Below are 18,965 nucleotides of genomic sequence, written 5' to 3' on the forward strand. Positions count from 1 at the left end.
TCATATTTAAGTGTAGGTGTAGGTTTAGGATATATAAAATAACTAGAAAAATAATTAACTCAATATTACACATTTTGTTCCCACAGGATGGTATAACCTGACCAGACCTGCATTCTGGGAACCTCCCAATGGTCCCCATGAGGAAAATGACTAAATAATGTTTTAATTAAAATCTAAAAACGCAAAAAGGTTTCTGCGTGGGTGAGGAGTAAGGTTATAAGTTATAACATAAAAAAATAATACGCTCAATATGACAACAATGGAAAGTCCCTGCAATAATGGGTGCGTGGTTATCATCAGTATGACTTGTGAGTGATTCCATGCTGAGTTCACCTGTCCCGCCTTGTACTAATCCCCAGGTACACCTGGGCCTGTGGGCCGCGGGGCCTTTTAGCAGATTGCATGGACAAGACTATTACTCTGATTGTTGCCCTAGAAACTCAGCTCTCCTGCGGGGTATGGGGAAAACCTAATGAAATTAAAGGTGCCACAACAATTGGGAAAAATGAATATTTTCTGTTCAAATGCTCCTTTGAACCCTTCCATCAGCTGCATGCTGAAATGTAGGAGTTGGCCTTAAGCTAGCAAAGTAAAAGAGCATCGCAGAGAGGTCAGACAGAGTTTTACAAGAGTCTTTGCCTTCTGACTTTTCATTTTCAGAAGCCCTAGCTTGGAAAATGTGGAACCGTGAATGGCTAGCATCATTAATGAGAGAAACAGATCCAAGTTGTGCAAAACTTGCACAAAAAGAAATTAGTTATTAGTGATAAAGGGCCCAAGAAATGTCCTATTAATTTCAGCTAAAGGTATTTGCTAAACTTTGTACAACTAGCGTATACCAGTTCTAAAGTATAAAAAATAAACCACAAACCTTAAAAAGAGTATACCATAATTTTATAAAGAGGCAAGACAAATTCATAAATTCCCACAAATGGCTCCGGCATATATCATAATCCTGTCGACGGGTGGCACAGGTAAACAGAATTTAATCTGAAATGCGTGTTTTTGTCTGTAATTACATGCTGACAGAGAGAAGCACAATACCTTTCAGAGCTGTCAGACCTACTGTATTCCACACAAAATGCAGGTTTGTCACTAAATAGTAGGTTATTTTTTATGTGAGAAGATTCATCTTAAATTGCTTTCCAAAGTAAACAGATCTATTCATACAGGAATGAGTCAGAGCTCCGTGAAAAGGGTCCTGGTTGATGCGTACACATTGTGGCATTTAGAGCACATAAAAGAAGCGCAGATCTGAGTGATCCAGTCCTCACATCTCACTGTCACCTGGGTAAATACCTGAGCACGAAACGTGAGATTTGAGAAGATGGAACAGTCAGCTGAGAAGAAGGCCTCTGCACCTGGCAGCCAAGTTAAATGTGAAAAGGACTTACTTACAATATTTCCTCCAAATAAGCAAATATTGTTTGAATTATATTTGATTTTACAAGTAGCTATCTGTTTTGGCTCTATTTGGCACGGAAAGATATAAATGAAATATTCTTGATTCCTCAAGAATCCACACAATTGATCGCCATGAAACATATTTGTTTCATTAAATATTCTTTAATTGAAGTATCCACACAATTACTCCATATGCATTATACATGCAACAAAACTGATTTAGACTAAGTGGCAATAGATTATGCTCTATTGAGGCTGTGTTTCTTTTCCCAGCGTATTGAGTTCACATCTGTGCATCCTCTCCTCTCTTTCTCTGCTCATTTATTTAGTTTGTCCTCCTCACACATTTAGCTCACGCATAATGCACAGAGAATGAGCAGAGCAAATGGATCTCATTGGGGAGATGTAAGTTGATTTATCCAAATTAAGAATAAATTTGCACTATTTTGGTGTGTACATGCATTTATGTGTGTTACATTTATTGAGACTAAAAGGTTAATTAAATAGCCTTTGTCTGCATAAAAGCCTGTGGGAACACTGACTATGAACACTTAAAGTTCAAATGTCAACATGGGTCACATATATCAGTCAGTAATTTGGTGTAAATGCATAGGCTACTTGAGACAATGGTAAGATGCTCTGTTTCCCTATATTTTAGAGCTTGTGTGCAAAATTCATTGTTAATAAATATTGGGTTTACAATTCATAATGTGTGTATGTTGTTGTATATTATATATTGTTTGGTATTGCCTTTTGTGTGTAGCCTCTTACGTAGCCCCGACCCTTTTTAGCGCTCCGTTCATTGTGTTCTGGTTTGCGTTTCCACAGCATGAAGGTAAGATCTTACGGGTTTATGAATGAAGCGCTCATTTTTAAATCTAATGTGTGTTCATTGGTGTGATAAATATTTAAATGTGGCTCAACCAATCAGAATTTTGAGTCTTAACTATCCACTTAATCAAACATCAGCTTATACAAAAGAAACTAATTATTAATGGGCACTTCAGAATGAAATGGAACATTCACCACTGCAACAGTAAACTAGCAGCCATACGGTAGCAACCGTAGAGAAAAAAACTGTGCTAAAGTGTTATACTGTGCAACATATCTGTGTGGGTGTGTGTGCCGTGCACACACTAGAATTAATGAGCATGAGCCGAGGAAATGCCACCTACTGGCGTTTTACACAAACAACCTAGTTTGGTGACGAATCGGGGAAACGCCCAAGGGCAGAAACATGTCTTTTGCTGTTCTCTCTTATTCCCTCCATCATCCTTCACTCCATCTCTCCTGGACCACCTCACTAATGATCGCTCAGAGTCTGGGACCCAGCTATGCATCATTTACTAGGAGCTCTGGAGACAGAACGGGAAAGAGGGAGAGGGGAAGAGATAGGAAGAATTAAAGAAAGGGTGAAAGACTAAAAAAAGAGGAAGACCTAAAGGGATTGGAGATAATGTAATTTTGAAAAAAGGGAGCATGACATGTGGAAAGAGGGAAAGAAAAACAAGATGAAGGAATTGAATTGAAGTCACAGAGATAGAGAGAAGGATTGAGGGGTGACGGTGGAATTGAGAGTGATGGAAAGACAGTGTGCTGGTGTTAATTTCATTGGCAGAGAGATCAGAAACAGCTGATAAAATCTGTAATGTCTTTGACCTCCCAGAGTCATGGCTCTGCTACTAAAGAAACAATAAAACCATGGGGATAAACTTTGCTTCAAATTCAAATGACCAAAAACAAAGACTAAAGCTGATCAAGAAGGGTGCAGAAACGCTTGTTCAATGGCATAAACGTTTTTTTTTTTTTTTTTTTTACACAATATTGCCAGTTGATTAATTAATTTTTGCTCCATCTACAGTACAACAATAGTTTAAAATGAAGCCTAGTGGTATTTAATTACCGAATAAATCAGTCTTTTTGAGTAGATTAATCAATAACTCACTCATAAATACAATAACCTGTTTCATTGAATCCATGTTTTTAATTAAATTGATTGAGTAAATGAATCAGTGATTTACTAACAGTGGCGCAGTGATGACATTTTTGTAGACCTAAACCTGGAAACGAGTTAGCATTAGCACTTCCAGTTCCATTATCCCGAAGTTAATGGGTTTTTTGAATGGGATTTTGGTTAACAACTCAAGCTATTTCCATGTCTTATTCTACAATATACCCGAATCATGATTTTTTTAAAGCTTTTACGTGTCTTGAAAAAGGCGCTTGCTAACAAGTATAGCTAAATGGTGTTGTTGGGGACATTAATCGTCATCGCATCGAACAGGTAGATGAGTTTACCTGTTCGATATTATGATGTTTAATGTCCCTGACAAAGTATGTAGTCCCATTTAGAAACAGCCTAATAACACTAGTCTGCTTTCACAGCCTCATTGTGTTTATAATCACGCTCTTGCAAACTATTCTAATTCACACTTTCAGGGAATTTTTTTTTATAAAGACTGAAGGAGTTGGCGGAATGCTTACTTCCAATTTGGCCAACAAAAATACGTCATCCCTGCACTACTCAATAAAGACAGTTGCCTGTTTCATTCCTGAATGAATTCCGTGTTTTTGAATGAATCGACTGAATGATTAATGATCACATGACTTGCTTATTAAGACTCTGTCACTGAAGTCACTGAAAACCCCCTAATGTATATAGACCGAAACAGGCAAATGCAGAACTCTGATACAAAAAGTGAAACATCTGCTGTTCTTGAAACACCCCTCGGACAATCAAATTGGTAAGGAACTAATGTTAAATAAAGCTCAACTGTAATCGCACCTCACCTTCTATATGTTGTGGAATTAGAAAGGAAACTAATATCTCGACTCAAAGGTTTACACCAAGATTAAACCCATCCACCCAATAAAGCGTTTAAAGGGTTGTCGATCTCATAAATGTCTTGGTTTTATGAGCAGTTGGATGTGTATTGACTGTTTTGCAGTATCACGGTAAAATGAAAGTATGTGTAACGATTGTCAAGGATAGCAGAAAGCATCTGCCTGCCACGTGAGCAGAGCTTCCCAATGTTATCGGACAGGAGAGAGAAGGAGCGCTGTGCACAGAGTACAAATGGAGAAGGTGAGAAAGCGCTGGAGGCTATATGAAAGAAAAGGCCCATTCTATTAATCATGGTTTTGATGGAGGGTGCCATGGAGTGACAATAAGTTCTGGTGTTCCTGCAGCGCCAGCAAGCCACGGGTCTCAGCTGCTGCTGGCCTTCACTGCAGCTACATAGAGACCCCCATGGGCCCACTGCTCAACCCCACTCTATAAAAGAGACAAGTGGAGACTAGCTTTAGGTAGCAAGGGATAAAGTAGAACAGAGTTATGGAACAGCGGCTCTTTGGAAAAGCTATAAAAAGGGAGCAAAATAGACACAAAGTGCACCTTTTATGTGAAGTCAGACAGAGAGATGATAGGAAAATGCTTGTAAATTATCTATCACAATGGATTTGAGAAATCTAATAACCACCTAAAGCCACCTTCTGTCACCTTTGGTTGTGAGACTGTCTGATAAATGAGTCTTATGACCTCAAGAATAATAACGTGTGAATGTTCTATTCTAGACTACAGCTGTGTGCTGTGTTGGTCACCTTATTAGAGGCCCATATAAAGGTCCAGGTGTGTGTACGCTCTGTTTGCCTTCAAGCTCCTGCATCACACCAATCTCACCTCCTCAGGGGAGGAAGGATGGAATAAGAACATAAAAAGAAAGATTTCTTTAATACCATGTTTCTTTATGTGGTCATTTGTGAAGTGTGAGATGTTACATTACTGCTGTGCTCAAGCAATAAGGCATGAACTATCTAATAAGGAATTTTCAATATGTTTCGCCCTTTTTTCAATATAACAATGTGTTTCTTTTAATATCTAGGATGGGTATTAAAATATAGGTGTTTTATGCTGCTTTCGGCTGTTGTAAAAATCAATAAGAAAGGAGTGTAAAAGTAACCATTTCAACTAAATATTTTTTCTCACAGAAATCCATATCAGTTACAATACATTTGAATTTATTCAATTTCAACTTCATCTGGACCACGAGAAGCATCATTCTCAATTTACGGCCATGCAAACAAACAAACAAATAAATAGACTTGATTGAATGATCATTTAAATAAATAAGCATATATCTATATTTTCCTCCACATTATCAAACCATGAAATGTAGGCTATTATAATTTAACAGTATCTGATGCATCATTAATTCTTTAGAAACTTTTTACCATTTACTTTCCTGTATTTCACTCTAAATTGTGGTAATCTTTTAAAAGCAAACTTATAATATATATATATATATATATATATATACACACTACTGTTCAAAAGTTTGGGGTCGTAAGATTTTCTTGCTCACCAAAGCTGCATTTCTTTCAATACAACATTACAAACAATAATATTGATATATTATAATATTTTGACATTACTCCAGCCTTTAGTGTCCCAAGATCCTTTTCTAAATCATTCCATTTACTGCTCAAGAATTCTTATTATTAATGTTGAAAACAGTTGCTTAATATTTTTTTGGAAACCGCAAAAATATTACCACTATTTTTTATGAACAGAAAATTCAAAAGAACAGCATTTATTTGAAATATATATATTTTTTGTAAAAATGGTAAATTGTGATCAATTCAGTACATCTGAATAAAAATATTAATTTCTTTAAAAAAAAATCATACTGACCCAAAACGTTTGAACAGTATAGCGTAAAAAATTATATTTATTTTTTAGAACAAGTGTGTTAAAAGTGTCTGATTCTTGGAGGGCTATTTAAAGCATAAACAAATGACTTATATAGTTTCCTTGTGCTGCCTTTGTTGGCATACATCAGGCCAGTCACTTGTGCAGGGCTCAAAAACTAGATTTTTTATTTATTGGACAGTTCTCACTGACTAAATATCCTCCCCAAGAGCACATCAGCAGCAGCATGTAAGCCCAAGGTGTAGGTTCGATTCCACCTCCTGTTGATCCTGTGATCAAATCCGCCAACCACCCGATGATACTTCTATCTCAAACCGCATGAATCATCCACCAGTCTAATCCGTCTTACACTCTTCTGTTTGAACAAACAGTGATAACAGAAGCAGAACTGCATTAAGTTATGTATTGAACTATAAGGAAAATGTAATAATGTTTTAGCACAGGTCAATTTAAAAGACTCAATCAATATTTTCCTGTGTATGCTCTTACTCACTCTTATTACAGACACTGTCCTGAGTTAATTAACTGATATTTGATGCCAGTGAATAGAGGCAAGACGAGGAGGAGATGCGCGAGAGTGACACTTCCACATGGGGTAATTAAAGATTGCTCAATATAGGCAAAGATGGGTTGGGGTTGGGGTTGGGGTTGGGGCACGTGACAGAATAAAAGGTTTTTTGCCTGCAGTGTTTTATCTTTTCTTGGTTAAGTGTGAGGAGAGCACATATTTCTCAGAGTCTAAACGGGAGCAGGCCAGCTCAAAGAGGTGCTAATTTAAACGCAGAGAGACACCTGGACACCTGATTCCAGCTATCAACGGTCCTCACACAATGAGCACACAAGCCAAGCTAAATATAACTCTGACACACGCTTGTTCTGGCTCACACACGCACACACACACACACACACGTCATACCCTTACCGCTAGCATATGTGTGTCTACCATCCCTTACCGCTAGCATAAGTTTACCATCGCAGGGATATGTCACACCAGTAAGGTGAAAATTTGATTTATTAAGATTTTAAACATTTAAGATGGAATGTAAAAAATTTGGTGGGGAAACGACTGTGCCCAAATTACGGTTTCCCTACTGATTTAAACTTTTTTAAAAAATAAGAAGAATTAAGATATCATTGTCTATAGCAGGAAACACACACTTATTTATGTTATTTATGTAGCTCAAAGAAGAGAGTATGGTGCTAGCAAGATCATGGGTTTGATTCCCAAAGAAAGAACAAACTGAAAAAAAATTTAACTGTCAAACTTGGTCAGTTCCAAAACCTGAGCTGACTCTAAAGTGCTCAATGCCAAAACAAATCTTAATTATGCTGCTTCTTGTGACACCTAATGGGAAAACTATGAGGAAACAATGATATAGTGCATTGCAACGAGTTTAGTAAAAAAACTAAATCCAAAATGGCAGAAATGGCAATAAATAAATGTGCATGTCATGCAGTACTGAACATTATTGACAAAAATGGTTTTAATGTTAATTTAAATGTACTATACCCAATAATGCTTGGAATGAGGTTGGTAAGACTTTTAATGTTTTTAAAATAATTCTTTTTCATTTTCACCAAGGTTGCATTTATTTGATTAAAAATACAGCAAAAACAGCATTATTGTGAAATATTATTACAATTTAAAATAACTGTTTCTATATGAATATTTAAAAATGTATTTAAAATATTTATTTAAAAAAATTATTAAAACAGATTTTATTTTTGTGATGGCAAAGCTACATTTCATACCGTCATCAGTCTTCAGTGTCACATGATCCTTCAGAAGTAAACTCTAATATCCTTATTTGGTGCTCAACATTTCTTATTATTATCCCAGTTGAAAATGGTTGTGCTGCTTAATTTAAAATAATAATAATAATAATTTGTGGAAACAAAATTGTCAAAAAAATTTCATGATTTTTTTTATGGACAAGAAAGTTCAAAAGAACAGCATTTAATTTTAGTCACTGACTAAAATTATTAATGTAAAAAAAAAATCTTACTGACCCCAAACTTTTCAATTTAAGTGAACTATTTAGAGTGTTCTCTTAGAAGGCTGCTGCCTAGTTAGTAGGCAATTCACTTACTTCTGGAACACACCGCTTATGCAAAAATATCATGCATTTTCCTTAAATTGTGGCGTACTTTGGAATAAAATCAAATGTCTTCAAAGCTCAACCATGAAGCATAATTCAATCATAAAGACTGTCAGATGAAGGAAAAAAAATCAACAATTTAGAAGAAACTCACTGTGTGCTTTTAACTCAGGAACGGGCTCTACACTGTGTGAACCCTTAGCACAGAAATCAGAGTCCGAGTTCAGTCAGGCCCCTGCAGTGGGCTCTTTTCAGACAGCAGGGGTCCAGGGAACACAGAAGACAAAGAACTGCTCTCAAACCCAACACAGAAGGGGAGAACGGCTGCCGCTCTCGGGAGAGGAGAAACGCTTTTCTTTATTCTCCTTTCCTTCTTATGTCTGTGTTTTATCTCTTCTCCAGGGCAGCCGTTGCACTAGGGATCTCTTTAACCTGAGGATGCGCATCGTACACAGATGTAACAGAACATGAGCTCTATAAATCTGCAGCGAGTCAATGGTGCTACATTCACTTTTTTAGATGCATTTTGAACAGTTGTTTATACTGTAAAAGCTGAATTACAACATCTCTCATGTACTTTTCTACTGCGATTTTGCATGATTGTGGTTAGACTGCAAATCCCAAATGGCTACCGACAAAATATAATACAACGGATACCTAAAAAGAAAAGAAAATGAAAAACAATGTTTAAAAAGGAGGGGGACAGAGACAAACAGTTGTTAGAGTCAGGCATCAGAATCAGATTGTAAGGTTGCCCGACCAAGAACACACTGGACAAGATAAATGATTCAGATACAAATTACCAGGCGCACAGAGATATTCTGGCGCCATGCAATCCATTCAGCATCGTACCGAATGCCCAATACACAGATGTTCAAAATCAATAAGAAAGGAGTGAAAAAAAAAAAAAAAAGTAAGAGAAGAACACCTGAATCGATGAGCTCCTTGATGATAAGTATAGGGTGGAACTGCACCGTATGCAAATATCCGTGTATACTTTGATATCATGGGTTTGTGGTGGATTTCTGATATGAGGAGGCAACATCTAATTTGAATTCATGTTCCATTAGTTGTTTACACAGTTTCTTTAAGGCTTATGGAATACCATTTACAAAGCAATTTATGTCCATTATTGCTTCAAAAACACAGTGCACTATCTACTGTATAGTTTTTTTTTTCAGTACACAACCAATATAAATCAAATATACACATAATTACAGTTGGAAAGATGCAAGCTTGATTTATATACGCCTAAAGTAAAGATAGACTATCAGTTTAATACAGTTTTGTTAACCAAGCCTGTCTAGTTGCAATTAAAGTATCCAAACTGCATTTGAACTCTGAATGAAATACTGTATGGTAAAACATACAAAATACGATTTATGTACTAGATCCAGCAGAAACAGCTCAGACAGCATATTTTGAAATGCATGACAGACGTCGCAACCTGCACCACACGGCGATGCAGGACGGTTTTTTTCTGTCTCACATTTGCATAAAGTTGAGCATTTCTCAAATTGTAGGCGCTCTCAATGCTTTCTCTGATCCGCTTTCAATCCCATAGTCCCCTGTCCGAACGTGTAGCTCAGCTCCCAAATGGAATAAATTGAAAAGTAACTCATCTCTGCATCGGTGAACATGCAGCGTTGTAGAATAAACAACTTTATTGTACATTGTACGAATGCTAATATAGTTATCTCTACAATTTTCCTTCTTGGTTTGAATAGACCTCTACACATCATTATATTTATAATTTACTAGTCAGTTCCTAATAGCAGGGTCGGATATTTGTGAAGTTCTAATTTTATGATTTACTTTATTTGCTATATTAAAGCAAACTTTATTTAATTTTGTGTTTCAGCCTCTGGTCCACTTCAGACTGGAGCAGGCAGACCTTCGAAGAGCGCTGAAACAATTCAAATACTAGAACACAAACCCTTTTTTTAGCCATCAGTACATGGTGTTGCATGGATTTTTTGCTCATTATTGACTTGTGGATGTGAGGCTTCTTCCTGAATCATGAAGTGAGAGAACCGAAAGATACCCCACCATTCAGACATTCTTTTATTAATAAAACAAGGAAAAGTGTGGTAATACAACACAGTGAAGCGGAAGCAGATACAGTAGGGCACAGCATGCCGTCAGTGCTAAAATCAACAGATATATCTTCAGCTGGAGTGTAATTCAGAATAACACTTTTGATTTGTGCGGACTTTCTTATTGCCTTCTTGCAGATCGAGTACCATTACAAGCATCTTACAGGGATCATTACAGTAACGACCACGCCAACGAAAGTTTGTTAATCAGAAAAATCATTATCATGAATATCCTGCAAAGTGTATCATGAAGAAGATAATTGTTTCCTGAAGTCTTCTGAAGTGTTGCAGCAATAATTAAATCAATCAAATAAATAAATAACAAAGATACCCAGGCATATTGAGGAAATAAAAAGTTATAGATAAAGATTTGATCTGATGTGCTAACGGTATGCATTAACAATTTCACATCTTTGCATGATTTGGGATCCGTCTTTCAGGGACAAATGTTTAAATGCTTGTTTTTATTTCATTATTTCTATCATGCAGTAATCTGGTCTATTGATCTTTGTTATACGCTCTCAGATTAGCATAATCTTACACTTGAGCAAATACCATTATGTGAACTAGATAAAGAGAGTTAATCTGGGCTCAGTCTTTATCAACATGAAGAATAATCCAAATTGATGAATTAATTGCACTCTAATGACCACAATAGGAAATTGGTCTTTTGTTCCAAAGACAAATTGGTTCTGTTAAATGTCAAATCAGGTCAGAGGTATGTAAATTAGTCAATATGAATAATTGTTTGATGATGTTTTAGAATAACTGCAGCATAAATATATTAGGGGAGATTGGAGCTATTGTTGAAACATATTGGACTTTTGACTCAAAATCTTAGTTTGAGTCTTCAATTCTAAAATGATGTAATGTTTTCTCTATAAAATGGCTATAGTATATGCCTCAATGTTGTTACAAAATGTTACAGTGCTTTCAATAAACGATTTAATAAAAAACAATTTAAAAGAACAATAAAAAGTGTGACTAGTCCCAGTCTACATATCAAGAATATATTGGCTTTCCGAATATATCCATGATGATGATGACGTAAGTAAGTAAGTATGAATTTTAAACATATAATTGAAAAGCTGAAAATGTCTTTGTGTGTATTTGTGCTTGGGGGCTGTCGGATGTTAGACACTCAGCTAAAGGCGTCAGACATATGGCTGGAATTAGATTACACAATCACAAATGTACCAATCAAGACCTCATGCATAATTCATAGCTGCGCCTCACGGCATGATAATTACTTAATTAATATCCTGCCAACCTGAGGCTCCACTGAGACTGGACCGCCTTTAATCCCATGCCATCCCAAAGCAAGCAGCATGCCCTTTGGGATGGGTGAACCTCCACCGTGGGAGCTCCTGGTGAGCATTCAGCATTGCAAACTCCCATCTTGTCACTGACAGTCTCCATAGAGCTAAATCCGGCTTGCTTGGACCTTCTTTTTTCTTTGCTTTCTTCCCCATAATCTGGCCGATCCAATAATGTTCTCAGCTGGGCCTCGAACAGAAAGATTTCTCCCCTGTGCCATTCCCAGAGCCACATTCAGGAGCCACGGGGTGACGGTGGATTTGCGCTGTTTTCCCTGAAGACAGATTAGACATGATTGATATGAGAGGACGGGTGGTTTTCAATAAAGGTCTCAATCACACAAGAATGCCTTTTCATATCCAAGGGAAAGCGATTTCTTGTGGCCCGCATTAGTCTGTCACATTAAACGCTATAAAAAAATCCCCAAACTAAAAGCTTAAGCTGAATTTGATGAAAACATTCTTGTTCTGTAGATTTGGCCAAGCTGATTATTGTCAAATAATTGAAATACTTAATCCATTGCTCTTAGTACTCTATGATGGCCAAAGCAAATTTTTTAGTATCTCAAACTGACTTTATACTCAGCAAAAAAGAAAAGAAAAAAAGAAGTGTCCTCCCACGTCCCCAGAAAATTTCTTATTATGTGTAAATATTTGTATGAACATAAAAATATTCAACAACTGAGACATAAACGGAACAAATTTCACAGACGTGAAACTTGATCCATTAATACTAACACTTTCTTTTCTATATCTATAAAAGAAAAAAAAAAAGTATACTGCGTAAGACTAAACTGGGAAGGGTCAGAGCACTTGCATATTGTTGCCCTATTGTTAGTTTAATTGCTTCTATTGCTCTCCTCATTTGTAAGTCGCTTTGGATAAAAGCGTCTGCTAAATGATTAAATGAATAATGAATCCCTGAACAGAGCGGGGGGTCAATATCAAAAGTGTCAGTCAGTATTTGGTGTGTCCAAAAGCTGCTTTAAGTCCTACAATGCATCTCATCTTCATAGACTCCAGCTGATTTGCCAGTTGCTGTGAGATGTTACTCCATTCTTCCACCAAGACACTAGCGAAATTCTCAAACACATCTGGGGAAATACATGGTTACACGTGGTTTGGCACTGCAAGGACGATCAGCTGTCCTTCCTGTCTCCCTGTAGCACTGTCTCAGACGTCTTACATTACGGACATTGCAGTTTTTTGCTCTGGCCACATCTGCAGTCGTCATGCCACCTGCAGCAGGACTATGGCATGTTCACACAGGTGAGTCAGTAGAAAGGTCTCTTTAATGTCCTTAGTTATTGTAGTGACATTAATTTTCTTCCACCTTTAAACTGTTAGCATCTTAAAGACTGTTCCACAGGTGTGTAGCAAACTAGCTCTATGAAATATTAATAATCAATCATAACTTGTTATAATTTATTATGAATATTTGGATCAGTTAATCGGGTTAACTTGATGTAACATTACAACCAATTACTCGGTTCATCCCGTGAACACTCAATATTGGTTATTAATTAATTAATAGAAATTTAAGGTGCTTGTAATAAGCAGTAATTAACAGTTAATAAGACACTTATAAGACCTTATAAGATGCATATAAGCATTAACTACTTCATATAAGGGTTAATTAAAGGTCCAGGCCCTGAAGAGATCAGGGAAACTACTCCCTCTTGGGAAGGTAAATATTTAAGGGACTGGGAGCTTGTGTTACCATTTATGTTTGTTCGGCTGTTCTAAAAGTGCAATGTATTGATACTTGAGAAATTTATTATTTAATTTTATTTATTTATTACAATTAGTTAATGCTTATATGCATCTTATATGCATCTTATAAGGTCTTATAAGTGTCTTATTAACTGTTAATTACTGCTTATTACAAGCACCTTAAAATAAAGTGTTACCGAAATGTACATTTCCGGGGCATGGGAAATGTCTTTCTTGCTAAGTACTACTACAGTAAGAGCAAGTAGTCAAGATCTATGATTAGTGACTCCAGATATGAGCTTGAGACATGGACAACTTTACGTGTGATATGAAAAAGACTTTATTAACTAGACTAAACATTTAAACTACTCTAAAATACAGATACATACATGCATAGAGTTTACCAAGGGAAAGAGAGCTGGAACAGAATACAGGAAAGCAAGAAGTTATAGCATTGTTTGATGTTCAGCAGATCAACAGCCTGAACAAACCATCAGTTTAGTTCTAACATGCCTTTCTTGAAAAGGGGTAAGGCTACTTAATGTATCAAATAATGAGACTAAGTTTGATACTTGCATGTCTCGTCCATTTGCATTAAACTGTCCTGATGCAATTTGTTGAGGCTCCAGTTGATCTTTGCTGATGTGGTCTTGATGAGAGAGAACCAGTGGGAGTCAGAAGGTCTTTGGTGAATGGAAAGACAAGGCCGCAGCCTGGCGCAAGCTTGGGAGTCCTTGAGGGACTTCTAGTTCAGCATCACCTTCACGTTAGGACTTGTCAGGAAGGCCCAAGAGAGTAAGAGAGCAAGAGGCCAAGAGGACCAGAGAGGACCAGCGAAGACAAGAGGACAAGAGAGAGTTGATCTTGATGATCAGTGATTTTTAAAGTGTAAAGATGTCACACCCTCTGGAGGTGCGTGAGCCAATGCGAAGCTGCCCCTTTGGAGGGAGTTTTTTTACGACCCTTTACGACCCTTTGTTTTCTATCAGGGTATTTGAAGGTTTAATTTCATTGGGTGTTTACAAAAAGAATCTTCAAGAAGTTAGCAAAATGTAATGTGAATTAACAAATTGGGGACGAAGATTGGAGTTTATAGAGACTAAACATGCTAAACATATGATTTTGGTTAACCATAGTATGCAAGTCATGTCTCAGACCAAAATAGTTTAGAAGAGAGAATGAATACATTGGCCAAACCACATAAAAGAAAAATTATTAGATGTAAAATTAGATACATGTTAAGACATTTATCACATGGTTATATATATAGAATATTTAGGATTAAAAGGGTTCATTTCTTCTTCTCAGCAAGAATTAGGAGAGTGTCACAATTCCCTGCACATTCTTTTGGGTCGTGAAACTGTGTCCTGTAACAGGACACCGAGTTCTGCCACTGTGTTGGCTTGATTTGGGGGAAGTCTCACAGACCTTTGTTGGGATAGTGAGTTTGCTGGATTGTTCATTAAATACAATGAATAATTTGTGTGTGTCTGATTGGTCCAGACGCTACAGGTGCATGTACAAAAATTGTTTATGATAACTTGAACGAGCATGAAAAAGATTGTTTATGCACTTTCCAATAAAGATCTGTGAAGCTTTTTGGATTTAATATATATATTTTTTTTTTTTGCTGATTAAGTTAATTTATTAATACACTGACAAGCTTGAGTGAATTTCTTTGAATTACAATGCGAGTGAGAAAGATATTTCGAAGTGTGATTCTGCCACATATACAATTTCATGTTTGCATAGTCACGTGTGAAACGTTTACTATTAATGCATTGACAGCAACTAAATTGAAACATTTTGCATATGTACAACTTGATAGATGTACACATGTTTACAATTCTTATGGGATCAAAACATTTCATGGAATTAATAGGCTGAATTATCATATTTACCGTGATTTATTAAAAATGTTCTCTGTAACGCTGGAGTGAGATGAGGTGGATCCAAGTGTAACGGAGGCCAGCAAGTGAGAGCTGTGCCGGTAAACCTCACTCCCCTGATCTCAAGAGAGGCACCCCAGCGACTGATGCCAGAGGCTACAGTCTTTCGCGTCCTTTTTAGCGTGCATGCGCGCCCCATGATGGAAATGGCGGTTCGAATCCTGCAAGAATGGGGTGATTAGGACCAGATGGTTTATATCAGTGCCGTGACCCGGATGGGATTGAGGATTAGGGGGGTGAGTGTAACGGAGGCCAGCTAGTGAGTGCTGGGGGAAAAAAATGGAAATTAATAATGTAATTATTAGTTAATCTTTTTTTTGTTTTGTTTTCTTTGGAAAATGTGAGGCTAAAATATCAATATAAAACACGTAACCAAAATGGTTGTCAATGTAAATGTATCTGCCTATTAGGTTATACAAATTGTTGAGGTTAGGGTCTATTGAATCAAATATAATTGTAACTATATATATATATATATATATATACACTCACCTAGAGGATGAGCTGTTCAATTTCTCATTAATGCAATTATCTAATCAACCAATCACATGGCAGTTGCTTCAATGCATTTAGGGGTGTGGTCCTGGTCAAGAAAATCTCCTGAACTCCAAGCTGAATGTCAGAATGGGAAAGAAAGGCGATTTAAGCAATTTTGAGCGTGGCATGGTTGTTGGTGCCAGACGGGCCGGTCTGGTCTGAGTATTTCACAATCTGCTCAGTTACTGGGATTTTCACGCACAACCATTTCTAGGGTTAACAAAGAATGGTGTGAAAAGGGAAAAACATCCATTATGTGGCAGTCCTGTGGGCTTTGACTGAAATAACCACTCGTTACAACCGAGATATGCAGCAAAGGATTTGTGAAGCCACAACACGCACAACCTTGAGGCGGATGAGCTACAACAGCAGAAGACCCCACCGGGTACCACTCACCTCCACTACAAAAAGGAAAAAGAGGCTAAAATTTGCAAGAGCTCACCAAAATTGGACAGTTGAAGACTGGAAAAATGTTGCCTGGTCTGATGAGTCTCGATTTCTGTTGACACATTCAGATGGTAGAGTCAGAATTTGACGTAAACAGAATGAGAACATGGATCCATCATGCCTTGTTACCACTGTGCAGGCTGGTGGTGGTGGTGTAATGGTGTGGGGGATGTTTTCTTGGCACACTTTAGGCCCCTTAGTGCCAATTGGGCATCGTTTAAATGCCACGGCCTACCTGAGCATTGTTTCTGACCATGTCCATCCCTTTATGGCCACCATGTACCCATCCTCTGATGGCTACTTCCAGCAGGATAATGCACCATGTCACAAAGCTCGAATCATTTCAAATTGGTTTCTTGAATATGACAATGAGTTCACTGTACTAAAATGGCCCCCACAGTCACCAGATCTCAACCCAATAGAACATCTTTGGGATGTGGTGGAACGGGAGCTTCGTGCCCTGGATGTGCATCCCAAAAATCTCCATAACCTGCAAGATGCTATCCTATCAATATGGGCCAACATTTCTAAAGAATGCTTTCAGCACCTTGTTGAATCAATGCCACGTAGAATTAAGGCAGTTCTGAAGGCGAAAGGGGGTCAAACACAGTATTAGTATGGTGTTCCTAATAATCCTTTAGGTGAGTGTATATATATATATTATATATATATATATATATATATATATATATATATACACACACACACACACCTTAATATATATATATATATATATATCTTAAAATAAATTATAACATAATAAAAGGACTGTATGAGAAATACTTTCATGTTTTTTTGTCAGTACATTTATATTGTAAGTTTCAGCATTTATCCAAACACACACAAACTTACGAATACCAAAGAGGTAAAAAAAAAAAGATTGCTTAAGGCAAAAGCAAGTAATATTTATCACTCACGTAAACAGCAACTTCTGTTTGAAATAGTTACTTAACCTTTACCTCTTCTTCTCTCTTGCCAATGATGATTGTGTTGACAAATATAAAGCAGTAATTAACATTATTCTTTGAATATAATTAATTAATTTAAGGTTGCATGGAATTAATTAGAACCTTAGGAATAATCTTTTTTTTACCAATGTGTATGCACAGAGGTGTAAAAAAATGTGGCAAACCAGACAATAAAGTGTTAATGTAAGTGTAGGTGTGTGTGTGCACACCTTTATCCTCTGGGCTCCCAGTATCCAAGCATCTAGAGACGTGGCAGAGAAACATCCTTCCACTACCTAATCAATCAATTCCCACTCTGTGGGCCAAATCCATGTTACTAATTACCCAATCACAGTGGGCAAACTCCTTCAGCCTGTCACACCAAACCCCACAGGGGTCCCTGGAGACCTGCTCCGTCTCTTCCCCTCATTAACTTCTCCCGTTCGCTCCCCTTGTCCAGACACTCCCGAGAGCAGCCAGGAGTTGTGGGTAATTCAGTGGGCAGTCTCTGAGGTGACCATGCGCCTCGGGGCTGGAACGGTAGAGGACACATTGCTCCCTCTCTGTCTCTTCTCACTTTCTCTGTCTCTCTTAAAGTCCCTCCATCTCCTCTCGCTCTCATTCGCTCATGAGAATCTCGCTGTCCCATCCATGTCTCCGTTTAACCGAACTCCCTCTTTTATCCTGCCTGTCCCGTTCCCTCTTTATCAAAGATTCATTCCACCTCTCTGTTCCGTCTGGAGAGAGCAAACGCATCCGGCGGTTATAACAGCTTTGTATTCTCACATTTCGTCTACACCTCAGGCGTTTTCACTTCTATGCCTTTCAAACTAAAATCACTACACTGAAGGAGAAGGTCTGTTGAGCAGCAATGTTATTATACTAATTAAACAACAGATAGCCTAAATAGGAATGTCTGGCGGTATTGTAATGGCTCACTGTACTGCAAACAAATGTTACAGACAAAATGTACAGAATTATTAAACTGGGCACAAAATGTTTTTCCTCCCATTGACTGACTTACTCTGGAAATTCAGGATAAAGAGATAATATAAAAAATGTCTTAATATATTCATCCTCATCTTGTTCCAAAACTGTAAGAACCTTTTTGGGGACTTAAGCTTCTGAAAGGTAAATGTGGTGAGAAAGAAAAAAAAAGTTATTCACTGAAAATCTTAATCTTGCTACTCTTTGTGCGTTCATGAGATAAGTAGAGATGTCTGATTAGTGAAAGAATCATTCTTTTGATTCAGATCTTTTTAGTGAATCAGCTGATTCAGTAAACAAAAATGGGCTGCATCCAAAATCGCATACTTTCCTACTATATGCGAAAAACAATGTGTGACAAAAGCATGTCCGGCAAAAAGTCCCAGGATGACCTACTACTTACGGCGAGATTCTGAAGTGTGCATACGAAGGACACTTTACTATCCCATGATACCACTGGAGAGGATTTGTGAATGGCAGTGAACCGACGTAACTGACGCTGGTAGGTCACATGATAATGACAACATGGCGAATGTATTATGGTCCAAATTACATTCATACTACACACATTCATACTATAGAACATACTTTTTTAGCGGTCGTGAAGTAATTACTCATTCAAAAATAAGTACCTACTCAAGAGAGTATGCGATTTCAGACATAGCCCTGGTCTTAATGATTCGTTAACGAATTAGTCTGAACCAGTTCTGAAGTTTGACTCACTGATTTAATGATCAAGAGCCAAAAACAAAAAATAAAAAA

This window comes from Rhinichthys klamathensis, unplaced genomic scaffold, assembly GCF_029890125.1.
Source record: "Rhinichthys klamathensis goyatoka isolate OS25496 unplaced genomic scaffold, OSU_Roscu_1.1 h1tg000764l_1, whole genome shotgun sequence".
In the NCBI taxonomy this organism is placed as follows: domain Eukaryota; kingdom Metazoa; phylum Chordata; class Actinopteri; order Cypriniformes; family Leuciscidae; genus Rhinichthys; species Rhinichthys klamathensis.